Here is a 13337-nt window from a genome sequence, read left to right as displayed (position 1 = left end):
GGTTATACACAGCTTAGCATTGAGAGAACTGATAGATCTGCAGCAGAGAAAACAGCGATTGTATCAAAATGTCAACATGCACCTCAACAAGTGAACCATTGCTAGAATCAAGGTCTCAGCCCCAACACCATGCTACTCTCAGATCACATAGCAAAAACTAGTGACGGAATACCTTTTAAGGGAATATGTCAACGATATTTCACCACTCAAACTACTTATATGTTCATGTGGAGCTTTAAAAGATGAACCCAGCTGTAAAGGTACTGTCACACTTAGCGATGCACCAGTGATCCCGACCAGCGATATGACGCGGTCAGGATCACTGGTGCATCGCTAAGTGGTCGCTAGTGAGCTGCCACACAGGCAGATCTCACCAGCAACATAGCAGGGGTCGGGGGTCGCTACTTACCTGTCAGACGAGGCGATCCTGACGTCCTCCCGCCCGGCTCCACGTGTCGCTCGTCAGCGCCACAGGAAGCCCAGCAGGAAGCTGATGACGAGAAACGGCCCAGGACGTTCTCGGCGATCAGCGATAACCAGCTGGGGAGCGGTCGGCAGTAAGTATCACACATAGCGATATCGCTAGCAATATCGCTGCTACGTCACAAAAACCAGTGACGTTACAGTGGTATTGCTAGTGATATCGCTTAGTGTGACAGGCCCTTAACATTGCATGGCAAGACCTTTCCTCTGTTACAGAGAAATCAGCATTTGAATTCAAATGCAAATGATAATGTAGATCTGAAGCCTCTGTCACTCCAGCTCTATTTCCCACCCAGGGTCACCTCCTCCTGATTGACTCATGATGGCTCCTTTGACTGAAGTCACACAGTATAGAGGCTGTCAGTCAAGAAGGCGGAAGCAGCGCTCTGCGTAGATTAGAGCTGGAGTGACATAGGCTTTGTGGTGCCCCTGAGGGTCCAGTTGCCACAGAGGTACTGCACCTCACCCAGAGGTGTGGTATCCCACAACCAGGTAAGGTGAGTGCACCCGACCAGATTCCAACACCCACATCCCACACACACCAGTAGTGTAGCAGAGCACCCTTTATGGCCCCCTGCTTGGAACACGAAGAGTGCTGGGAGGTGGGAAGAGCGTAGTTTAGGAGGGAGAATCTTAGAAGAGGTTAGGTTGAGTTAGGAGTTGCCGGACGAAGTGGACTTAAACGGAAGGTTCTCCGTAGGAAAGATTGGTTCTTCTAGAGACATGGTTGAAAAGTGTATCCCGTGGGTCTTGTTCCTTGCTGACCGCTGTCAGGTGGAGGAAGGAACCAGATTGGTCACAAAGGGAACGGCCCCTAGCCTAGATTGCATTCTTCAGGGTGCCACTAGCAAGCCGATAGCTTTGGTTACTTTATGGACCATCGCCCCTACCACGGTTAGTCCGACTGGAAAGGATATAGAATCACAGAAACGGTTAGGCGTTGTCTGAACAGGATTCGCAGCTGCTGGCCCAGAACGATAACTGTGAAGTGCTGGAGTGGAAGGAAGAAGTTTAAGCAGCAAATTGATTGGTACGGCCAGGAAAGGCACACACTGACAGGGAAAGCTGGAAAGGTGCATTTCATCTTATCTGGAAGTTGGCTGCACCCCTCACCTGGAGAACTCAGCACTGAAGCGTGTATGTGTGTGCACCAAAACTGTGAGTAAAACCCATTGAGCTACATGCAATTGTGTCTTCCACTTTCTTTCCGCGCCTCACACCCAGCTCTGCTAAAAACTTTATATAAACTTTTCATAAACTTTATCCCCATTCAATCCTACCCCTTTTACATGACCGCCTTAGGCCACGGACCGGGTCACTGCCACTGTGACATTTCCCATTGAAGTTAACGGGCCCAGCGCCAAGTATCCCACGGCCTCTGGGGCGCGTCAGCTTCATATCTACAATGGCTCTTCAGCCTCTTTTGCATTTCCATTCAAAACCTGATTTCTCAGTAACAGAGGAGCGGACTGACCATGTAAAGATATTGACGGACTTGTCTTTACAAGAGCTTCATTCATATAGACAGTTTGGGAGTGAAATCCTGCTGACAGATTCTCTTTAACATTAGGAAAAAATCAAAGCGAGAAGTAAAAAATAAATCTTCTCTATTTTCCTTACTGACAGGATCAGTCACCTTTTTAGGAGCCTGATACTGTACACCAGCACTTATAAAGGAATGACTGCCCCTAATTATGTATTAACGCATTATTTGTAAAGCCGATACAGTCAAAGTCTCTGTCAACATAAACTTCTGACGGTTGATGTGAATTTTACAAAGAATAAAAGCTTGAAAATACTGACCCATCATTTACATATATTATGTCCTGAGTCTGAAAAAAAGGTTGCAACCATACAGTATACTTTTTAAAGAATCGTTTACAGTTAGTGTTGCTATACTTTGAGCGTATATGGATCTATAGGGATATTGACTGAAAAAAATCCCCCAAAGTGTCCAGATGTTAGCCTACTGAACTTTTGACTTTAGGTAATATGCTTGATTTTAACTCACATGATAGGAACCCTACAGTAAATGTAGTACACAATCTAAAAGATATAGCGCATCCAAAAAGCACCACTTAAAAAAGGTATATATAAAAATAGTAGAAGTTTTATTGAGAAATCATACACACTAAAAAAAAACATAAATCAAGGGGTGAACATGATACATGTACGAGGGATCAAAGGAAGGAAAATAATCAAGTAAGAAATATTGGCAAAGCAGAGTAAGGTCAGGCTGCGGGTAGTAATAGCAACAGTGTATATAAGCTCTTAATGCCAGGGATGCCAGAATGGTAAGCAAGTGCATAAATCCATATAATCAAAAACCATTTAGTGAAGCCACATGGGAAGGAATGAAATGTAGAGCTTACCCATAGTGCAGTTAATTGACCTTCCCCAATGCCTCAGACACCCCAATGCACGTTTCGCGGATATGCTTTCTCAAGGGGAGTGGAAGCATGATGATATACGGTATATTTTTAATGTGTATTATTTCAGAATAAAACTTATATTATTTTTATACATACCTCTTTTGAGTGGTGTTTTTTTGGATACTCAGTATCCTTTTTGAGGTCATAACTCACCCATTTATTTATTCTTTGATTATGATGGGGATACAGATTTTTCCACTTTAAGACCCCTTACATTTATGATATGTTTTTGGATATTTTTATGTTGATAGGTACCAGTGTATATGTTTGTTATAGGAGAAAAACATGATTTGAACAAAGGCTCAGATGGGTAGCGAATAGTGATGAGTGAATATACTCGTTGCTCGGGTTTTTCCGATTATTTTGGCGTGCTCAGACACATAGTTTCTGTCGACGCAGCTGCATGATTTGTGACTTCTGGACAGCCTGAATACATATGAGGAATGCCTGTTTGTTAGGGAATCCCCACATGTATTCAGGTTGTCCAGCAGCCGCAAATCATGCAGCTGCGGCAACAGAAAATAAATCTCCGAGCACGCCAAAATACTCGGAGGACACCCAAGCATGCTCGGGAAAACCCGAGCAACGAGTATACTCACTGATCACTAGTAGTGAACTCAGATCATGGGGAACAGATAGGGAAAAGTTAAGGCTAAAACCTTCTGTGCTGCCGATCATTACCCACCCAAGGTTTTTTAGCCCAGGTATACATTCAAGACATTAGCTTTTATTTCATTTCAATTACAAAAACTATAAAAGCCAATAACACGACACATTGTAGCAGTGATGGAACCTTGCTTTAGTAAAGAATACAGCAATACAGATAAATATTCTCCTATTAGCAGCAGAAAAAAAGTTTTCAACATGTATCTTCCCAGAAAAAAATAAGACAACATAGGCATTTTCTTTGTCCTTTGTGACGAAGCATGTTATCTAGCATGTTTATTTTTTAGTGAATCTAATGGAATTCATGAATGCAAAGATTTGCGTAAAGTCGCATGTCCATTATTAGGTATTTTTATTTGGTCATGTGTATGACACCCTAAAGATAGTTTCACATATCTGCATAGACGGACCCTGCTGGGATTGGAATAGCCATCACATATGAGGCAGTTAGCTCAGGTGAGAACTTCTGAAGGTCTCCTGGTAATCCGATTTGGCCACGTAACGCAATTACAAATAAAAGAGTTTTCCAATATATGTACAATCCTGAATGCCAGTGAAAACTATTGTTAGCTTGAATGGTGTTTTTTTTTTCCAGAGCTTTCTTGCTGTGTTTTTTTTTATGTTACCAACAAAAGTTATGAGATATCAGAAATCCTCTGCACGCTCTTGTTTGATTTTTACTGAGTGAATTAGACCGGCTTCACATTTGCGGTTGAGTCAGCAGCGTTTGATGCGCATACATCCGCATGCATCCTGCGTACCTATCTTTAACATGGGGTACGCAGGGACATGCATTGGTATGCGTTTGGGTGCATTTGCGTACGGTTGCATCGTTTCACGGTATGCGGCGGTATCTTTAACATGGGGTACGCAGGGACATGCGTTTGTATGCGTTTGGGTGCATTTGCGTACGGTTGCATCGTTTCACGGTATGCGGCGGGGCGCGGTGAACGCATAGTTTTTGCATTTTTTGTGGCGTCAAATATCCGCAGTCCTCCGCATGTGGATGACGTGCGTAAAAATACGCATTACTGGCTAGGGTAACGCAAGCATATGCAATGATATGCGTACGCTTTGCATTTGCATATGCAAGAATTTACATAAGACACACCCATTGGGCGTGGCTTGTGTAAATTCAAAATACGCCAGGAAATACCATTTGCATATCGTCCGCAACTGCAAACGCAAGCATGCGTTTGCGGTTACGGACGTTACGCTGTGGACTCACCCGCAAATGTGAACCCAGCCTTAGACCACTGCAGTGTTTTTTAAATCTGCAGTATGTCAAGTCTTTCAGGGTTTTTTGTTGTGCTTTTTACCCATAGAAAACAGTAAAAAAAAGTTCAAAAACACTGCAAAAAAAGTACAAAGGTTTTCAGTTATGCTTTTTTTTGGGGGGGGGAACAAAACTAATTTTATTAATCATGTATTGAAGTCAAATCACATATGTAATCCGCACACACACAAAAAGGTTTTTACTGCCAGGAGGGAAGGTTTTGGCTGCAGAAGAAAAAAAAAACATTGCAAAAGTGCCGTGTTTGAACATAGCTTTAATTGGCTTTAAAACCAGAGGAGATGGAACTCGAACACTTTGTGGACATTTGCCAACTGTTAAAAACTTACCATAAATTCATTCTATTCATCACAATGTGACGGATGGCAGGAGAATAAGTGGAAAAGTGAAGGCCTTCTACATGGGGTGATGATCACCCAAATGATCGTTCGGATGATCACTGCCCAGTGTAAACAGGCACAGCAAATAAAGAGAAAAGGATAAGTGGACATATAATCCTTGTAAAGAAGGATGATGGTGACTGCGTACAATAATGGACAGTTTCATACAATCATTCACATGAAACCCTGATGAGATGAGCTGATCGACTGGCTGTATCATTGATCGGCGTGTACAAGGACCATTAGACCTTTCTTTAGGGAACTTCATAATGTACCACAACCAGGTGCACACAAGTAAAATATCTGCATTGGCCCGGCGACTTCTATCTGTAGTAGACATTGCAAGCAGAGCTTTCCAAAAAAAGAAAAATCATCCCAAAAACGAGGTGATTCTTCACCGACTCACGGTGTTAATGTGTACCTAGAAGATGTGACTGACAGATGAGAATCCCAGAATTGTAATTGTTCTGCAGAAACCTGTCAAAACCACAAGATGGAACCAACACCTTTTACATTTGCACATACTCATTTTACATTTAGTAAAACATCTGGAGTACGACTGTCATTGAAGGTGGAATAGTGGAAGGATAAAGAAAAGCAATTAACGCCAAGGAAGGATCTTATGCTGCGCTATGTTCATGTTGTGACGGTCACAGTGCACAATTTTACACTTCCAGGGAAAAGAGGAATTAACTGTCTGGATAAAGTTACATTGTTCTTGCAGAATACCGTCAACTCTTCAGCAGTTTCTCTAAGGGCTCATTCAGACGTCTGTGATTTTCTCATAAGTAATAACAGGCCGAGTTTCATCAGTATTTTTGATCAGTGTCGTCAGTGTTTGGTTAGTGTCTGGTCAGTGACATCAGTGTCATCAGTGTTTGGTCAGTGTCATCAGTGCTTGATCAGTGTCATCAGTGCTTGATCAGTGTCATCAGTGCTTGATCAGTGTCGTCAGTGTTTGGCCAGTGTCATCAGTGTCATCAGTGTTTGGTCAGTGTCATCTGTGTTTGATCAGTGTCATCAGTGCTTGATCAGTGTCATCAGTATTTTTGATCAGTGTCATCAGTGTTTGATAGGTATCATTAGAGTTTGATCAGTGTCATCAGTGTTTGGACAGTGTCATCATGGTTTGATTAGTGTCATCAGTGTTTGATCAGTGTCATAAGAGTTTGATAGGTATCATTAGAGTTTGATCATTGTCATCAGTGTTTGGACAGTGTCATCATGGTTTGATCAGTGTCATCAGTGTTTGATCAGTGTCAAAAGAGTTTGATAGGTATCATTAGAGTTTGATCAGTGTCATCAGTGTTTGATTAGTGTCATCATGGTTTGATCAGTGTCATCAGGGTTTAGTCAATGTCATCAGTGTTTGATCAGTGTCATCAGTGTTTGGTTAATGTCATCAGTATTTTTGATCAGTGTCATCAGTGTTTGATCAGTGTCATCAGTATTTTTGATCAGTGTCATCAGTGTTTGATCAATGTCATCAGAGTTTGATAGGTGTCATTCGAGTTTGATCAGTGTCATCAGTGTTTGATCAGTGTTTGGTCAGTGTGATCAGTGTTTGGCCAGTGTCATCAGTGTTTGATCAGTGTTATCAGTGTTTGGCCAGTGTCATCAGTGTTTGGCCAGTGTCATCAGTGTTTTTGATCACAGTCATCAGTGCTTGGCCAGTGTCATCATTGTTTGGTCAGTGTCATCAGTGTTTGATCACTGTCATCAGTGTTTGGTCAGTGTCATCATTGTTTGGTCAGTGTCATCAGTGCTTGATCAGTGTCGTCAGTGTTTGGCCAGTGTCATCAGTGTTTGGTCAGTGTCATCAGTGTTTGATCAGTATCATCAGTGCTTGATCAGTGTCATCAGTATTTTTGGTCAGTGTCATCAGTGTTTGGACAGTGTCATCATGGTTTGATTAGTGTCATCAGTGTTTGATCAGTGTCATAAGAGTTTGATAGGTATCATTAGAGTTTGATCACTGTCATCAGTGTTTGGACAGTGACATCATGGTTTGATCAGTGTCATCAGTGTTTGATCAGTGTCAAAAGAGTTTGATAGGTATCATTAGAGTTTGATCAGTGTCATCAGTGTTTGTTTAGTTCATCATGGTTTGATCAGTGTCATCAGAGTTTAGTCAATGTCATCAGTGTTTGATCAGTGTCATCAGTGTTTGGTTAATGTCATCAGTATTTTTGATCAGTGTCATCAGTGTTTGGTCAGTGTCATCAGTGTTTGGTCAGTGTCATCAGAGTTTGATCAGTGTCATCAGTGTTTGGCCAGTGTCATCAGTATTTTTGATCAGTGTCATCAGTATTTTTGATCAGTGTCATCAGTGTTTGATCAATGTCATCAGAGTTTGATAGGTGTCATTCGAGTTTGATCAGTGTCATCAGTGTTTGATCAGTGTTTGGTCAGTGTGATCAGTGTTTGGCCAGTGTCATCAGTGTTTGATCAGTGTTATCAGTGTTTGGCCAGTGTCATCAGTGTTTGGCCAGTGTCATCAGTGTTTTTGATCACAGTCATCAGTGCTTGGCCAGTGTCATCATTGTTTGGTCAGTGTCATCAGTGTTTGATCACTGTCATCAGTGTTTGGTCAGTGTCATCATTGTTTGGTCAGTGTCATCAGTGCTTGATCAGTGTCGTCAGTGTTTGGTCAGTGTCATCAGTGCTTGATCAGTGTCGTCAGTGTTTGATCAGTATCATCAGTGTTTGATCACTGTCATCAGTGTTTGGTCAGTGTCATCATTGTTTGGTCAGTGTCATCAGTGCTTGATCAGTGTCGTCAGTGTTTGATCAGTGTCATCAGTGTTTGGTCAGTGTCATCAGTGTTTGATCAGTATCATCAGTGCTTGATCAGTGTCATCAGTATTTTTGATCAGTGTCATCAGTGTTTGGTCAGTGTGATCAGTGTTTGGTCAGTGTCATCAGTGTTTGATCACTGTCATCAGTGTTTGGTCAGCGTCATCGGTGTTTGGTCAGTGTCATCAGTATTTGGTCAGTGTCATCAGTGTTTGATCACTGTCATCAGTATTTGGTCAGCGTCATCAGTGTTTGGTCAGTGTCAGTTAAAATCATCAGAACTTCATCAGTTGTAAAAAAAAACTGATGGTGTTTTCTCCTACTTTTCCTATAAAATAGTCCATAAAAAGCAGATCAAACTCATCAATACAAGTGAAAAAAATAAATCGGACTGTACTCAGATGCCATCCTTGTGCTGTCTGATTTTTTCTTGGGTCCATAGACGTGCATTGGCGAGTTTGATCTGACATTGATCAATATTGGACAAGTCTTTGTGCTTTCGTGCGGACCATAAAAATAAAGCGGACATGTGAACTAGCTTATAGACCATCACAGGTACGAGCGCTATCCGTGAAAAACACAGACAGCACCTGTACGAGAAAAACTGCCGTCTGAAGGAGCCCAACGTCTGGTGTAAAATGGAACTAAAAACTTTTGTTGGATCACATGGAATTTGGGTCGAGATCTACTTCTGGCATCGTTCTAATGAGAACGGTCTTTTCATCACCCATGTGGAGTGGAACAAGTAACACTATTAAAAGTTTGTGGAACGTAAACTCAGACAGTAGTTACCTGAGATACATCACATGAACTTGTCTCTCTCTGCATAATGCCATTTTCACACTTACACGGTCTGAGTGCCGATCACCATGTCCTGACCGGCCGTGGAACTCCTGACCACAACCCAACGGTCACCTATATGCCTATTAGGCTGGTGGGTTTTGGCTGTACCAGACATGGCGATCCGTATTCAGACCGTGATTGAGCACATTGGACCTTTCCTGAATGTCTGGGGTATGCAGGTGATCTGGCGGCAGCTACGTGTGTTGGCATAATGTAAGGAGTATAGTAACATTCGTGAATGCCATTATCACAGGTAACTGCAATTTATGAAGAGCAAATTTCATAAGAAAGCATGCCTAGAAAGAGCTCTCAGGCTGTAGAGTAGTAGACCACTGTGAATCCAATGACCTTCTGGCTTATAAAAGTGATCCAGATTAGCGTATACGCTGCCCTATTAGTAAGACATCAGTCACCTAAGGCTTTTTCGAAGGTAAGGGTAATGCTTGCTATAGACTGTAATGACAACAGTGACACATACTGGTATTACAGCGTTACTACAAGACCTAATGATTGTAATACACCATGAAGAATATCAATTGTCCCCTTTAAATGATGAGAATTATAATACCAGAATTATAAAGAACATATATTTAACCCTAGGCCATTCTTATCCAAAATGTAGATTTACTGAGTAAGTATCAGCACTACATCGCTCATAAGTAACTAATGGATTTGCAAGTTATGAGCGCTGCTAGTCTCTGAGTTGGTTGTACTCACACCCATCATTAAAAAAAAACACCAAGTTTATTGCTTCTACTTGTAAATTCCGAGGTGATACCTTGGCGATAACAATGAAAATCTGATATTCAATGTATGTTGGTTTGGAGGGTTTTTTTGGCTCTTTTGGGTCAGTGTCTTTTTAAAAAAAAAAAAACAATTCTTTTTGTATGGCATTTTTTTTTGGATTTCTTTCTGAAAAGATTCGCTGTAGGGATTGAAACAAATGCACGTGCCCTAAAAATGCTTATTACTAGGGGTAGAGCGGGGGGTGTTTTTTAAATGCCAGAAAATGCTGTGGGACTGTGTGAAAGAGCAACATATGAAATTAATAATTAATATAGGAGGATGTGACACCCAACAGGCTGCCCTACATAAAACCTGAAATGTGCCAGCGCCTTCAAAATGGTTTCAAATAATGACCTTCCGGCAGCTAATCTATAGCATGGCATGCGCCAATCCATAACATCCCATGACACTACGCTGATACGTCCGTCCCAATAAGTTGGGGTTAGTTCTAGAACATTTTATGCTTGCTGTCAATAGTGGTAAAGTGACTTTTGCAAGCTGGAACCAGCAGAACTTGAGTTTGGCTTATAATAACCAAGTCATGGAGAACATTACATACATCTGGATTAATTCTGTAGGAACGCAAGATCCACCATTAAAAAAAAAACTTCCAAATATCAGCTCTGTAATCAGTCCAGAAGTATGTGTGCTGGGGAGATTTGTGAATGGCAGAGGACATGCCTCACACTAGAAGACCTCACTGAATACTAGCAGAATCCTGATGGACAGCGATCACCGGTAACGAAAGAGTTACCTAGATAATAGTTAAATCAGATGTGAATGATACCACATCCAGAAGGCAACTGTTCATGTGTGGGATGTCTACATGAATCCAAAGCATTCTGTTACTACTCCATGATTCACTGGGACGGCTCCAATAGCATCAGATGAATGACAATGAGTTGCCTGCGCATGTTTCGCTTTTGGACAAGAATATACCCAGCATATGAATTTCACACCTACAGACAGAAAAGGACTAAGGGAGATAATGTTTTTTGAAAGCTATAAAACAATCCCACACATATAGAATATTTATAGGGTTATAATAACCAGAAGACGTCAAATCTACGAGGAATAACTTCATGAAAAGCACAAAAATCCTGTAAGTTTCAGCTAGAAAATCCAGCAGCAGGTGAGATCACGCCGATCGTTTAATAGGATTTTAATCAGCCAGGCTGAGAAAGATATCCAGCTCCTCCTGATTACATGAGCGTGACCTTTCGGATAATTATGCGGAATGAGAAAATGATATGATATATGCAAAACACACTTTATCCCTCACCAGTGACAGGGGGGTCTGAGATGTAGGGAACGAAGAGATGCAGAACACGTGCAATGTGCAGGGAGAGAAAGTTTGTGGAAAGCAGCAAAAATAATGTCCAGATGATGAGCGATAGGAGGGTAAAAGGGCATCCAGGTGAATGCTGGAGTCTATGGATGGAGACACAAGGAATGGGAGCAGGTGCAGAATAGTAGGAGTTCATGATGGTAGCAGCATTAGAGGACTGTACCTTAGAGCTGGGTGTCAGAGTTCCCCTGGCACAGTAATTGGGAGCAGGTCCTGACTTGCTGTGTCCTGCAGTTTGCTCCAGGGTGGCTTTTATTCCCCTTGGTCTGTTATTAATCCCTTGCAGAGCAGAGTAGAACTTCAGGAGTGCCACAGGAATCCTTCATTCCCCCCTCAGTCCAGAAGATCCAATCCCCCCTCCACCAGACACAGGAGCAGCAAGCTCCCCCTCCTCTCACTCCCACCCCTAAAATAAGAGTCACAGGCTCAGGAGGACCAGTCTAGGATGGCACACACAGGGGCTCAGCATCAGCAGGTGCAGGGCTCCATGGTCTGTGGGATCTCAAGCTCCCAGGAGGTGACAACTTCACTCCTTCCAGGTGCCACTTCTGGGGGCAGTGTCAGGCAGCCAGTGAGGTCTTCTCCAGCTCTCCAGCTTGTGTGAGCCTTCCAGAAGCGCAGAGACATAGGAGCCTGTCAGCTGATGAGCACTTTAGGAGCAGGCAGTTCCTATTGCCATGGCATGAATATTTCAGTGCCCTCAGCTGATGTCAGGCTACGATCCCCCCATAGAGGAGCTGTGGTGAGCAGCCTGCCATAAAGCAGCGTCTGTCACCCTGTGCTCCCACCACTCCTTGTGATCGCCTGCTCTCAGGGGTCCGGAATGAGAGGAGCAGGCAGCACAAAGGTGAGGCTGAAGGCTGCAGGAGCCCCTTCCTACACCAGGAGAGGACATGCAGAACTGGATTACAGAGCAGATTGGTAATAAAACCTATGTTCCCCTACAAGGGGGTCTACAGGAGTGACACTTATCAATATTAAAGCCCATCTGGTGTAGGAGGGGTAAGGTTACATTTGGGCTCGCACTGAGAAGCATAAAAGAACCCATGATATTATTTAATATCACAAATAAAAGATAGTGATTCCGATTAGAACCCCCTAATATGGAGAACGTTCAGGGCTCGTGCATACGATCGTATTTTCGTTCCGTTAAAAAAGCGGATCAATGTTGCTCGATGGGGCAGCGCAAATTTTTTTCCACTGACTGAGCCTGCGTGTGTGAAAAATGGCAGCCTGCTAAAATCGGATGAGGCTTACACATTCAAGTCTGTGAGTATGGAAACAAATCAAATGCCATATGGAGCCACAGGATAGCATTCGATTTTTACGGACGCGATGTAGTTCTGTTACAGGAAACTGTAATTGATTAATAATTTCAGAGTTAAAAAAAAAAGGATTGTGCACAAGGATGACAAGTGAGAAAACAATCATTCCACTTTTCAGGCGTGAAAATCAGACCAATTTTTTTATGCTGTCGCGTGACCCCAGCCTTATAGGAGAATATTACATGCCACCATCACATGGATTTTTTGCAATCACATTAATTGTATGTACATTATGCACGTGACCAATTTCACTCAATTTCAAACAATGGAATACTGTACGAAGGCTAAGATCATACAAGTGTATAAAAAATGATGTTTCACCTGTATTGTCATCCATATACTACTGTATTATCATCTGCATGGCATTCATTTCTATACATCAGACGTTAATATAAATTTACACCACTAAATACGGTTTCCTATATTAATGATGGCAATGAATCCGTAAAAATTGGATACTATATAGATTATCTGTGTAGGATCTGATTTTTTGTGCACCCATTGACTTGAATAGGGTAGTCTCATCCAAAACAGAATAGTGCATGCTGCAATTTTGTCACATGTGCATTAAACCCGTGCAAAAAAAAAATACACCTGAAAGTACAATCAAATGACATTCAGCGCGCTCAATGGGAGGTCACAGCCTACAGATGTTTTCCATGTGACAGCTCCTTATCTGGTGACTGTTGTCTGAATTCACATGTGCTAGATTTGCTGCTGTAATTTAAGCAGCTGAAATATCCATTCTATAAATCTGGGTGAGGTTGTTTCTGTAAGTAAGTGGTCCCCAACCTTTCTGTCCTTCAGCTGAGAGATGGTCGTGAGCCACATTTAGGTCTAAGGCTGGAGTCACACTAACCTGAGTAAAATACGGTCAGTATTTTACATGCGTAATACGGATGACAGACCCCTAAACAGTGCTCCGTATGTCATCCGTAATCAAGGTGTGGTCGCGTATTTTGCGCATGTCAGCATCCGTATGTA

The 13337-nt window shown here is 42.3% G+C and overlaps 1 protein-coding gene across 2 annotated transcripts in view; it reads right to left on the bottom strand.

The window, feature by feature from the left end:
- The window catches only part of CDH23 (cadherin related 23), a 1761581-nt gene extending 1749972 nt beyond the window's left edge, over positions 1–11609 (bottom strand). For both annotated transcript variants that reach the window (XM_073574902.1, XM_073574903.1), the window contains exon 1: positions 11192–11609. The gene's annotated coding sequence lies outside the window, so the exon portion shown is untranslated. The remainder of the gene's footprint in view (positions 1–11191) is intronic.
- Positions 11610–13337: the final 1728 nt, after the last annotated feature.

Source organism: Dendrobates tinctorius, unplaced genomic scaffold (assembly GCF_039654945.1).
Source record: "Dendrobates tinctorius isolate UK_male_01 unplaced genomic scaffold, ASM3965494v1 ptg000040l, whole genome shotgun sequence".
Taxonomy (NCBI): Eukaryota; Metazoa; Chordata; class Amphibia; order Anura; family Dendrobatidae; genus Dendrobates; species Dendrobates tinctorius.
This window is presented reverse-complemented; position numbering and strand designations above follow the sequence as displayed.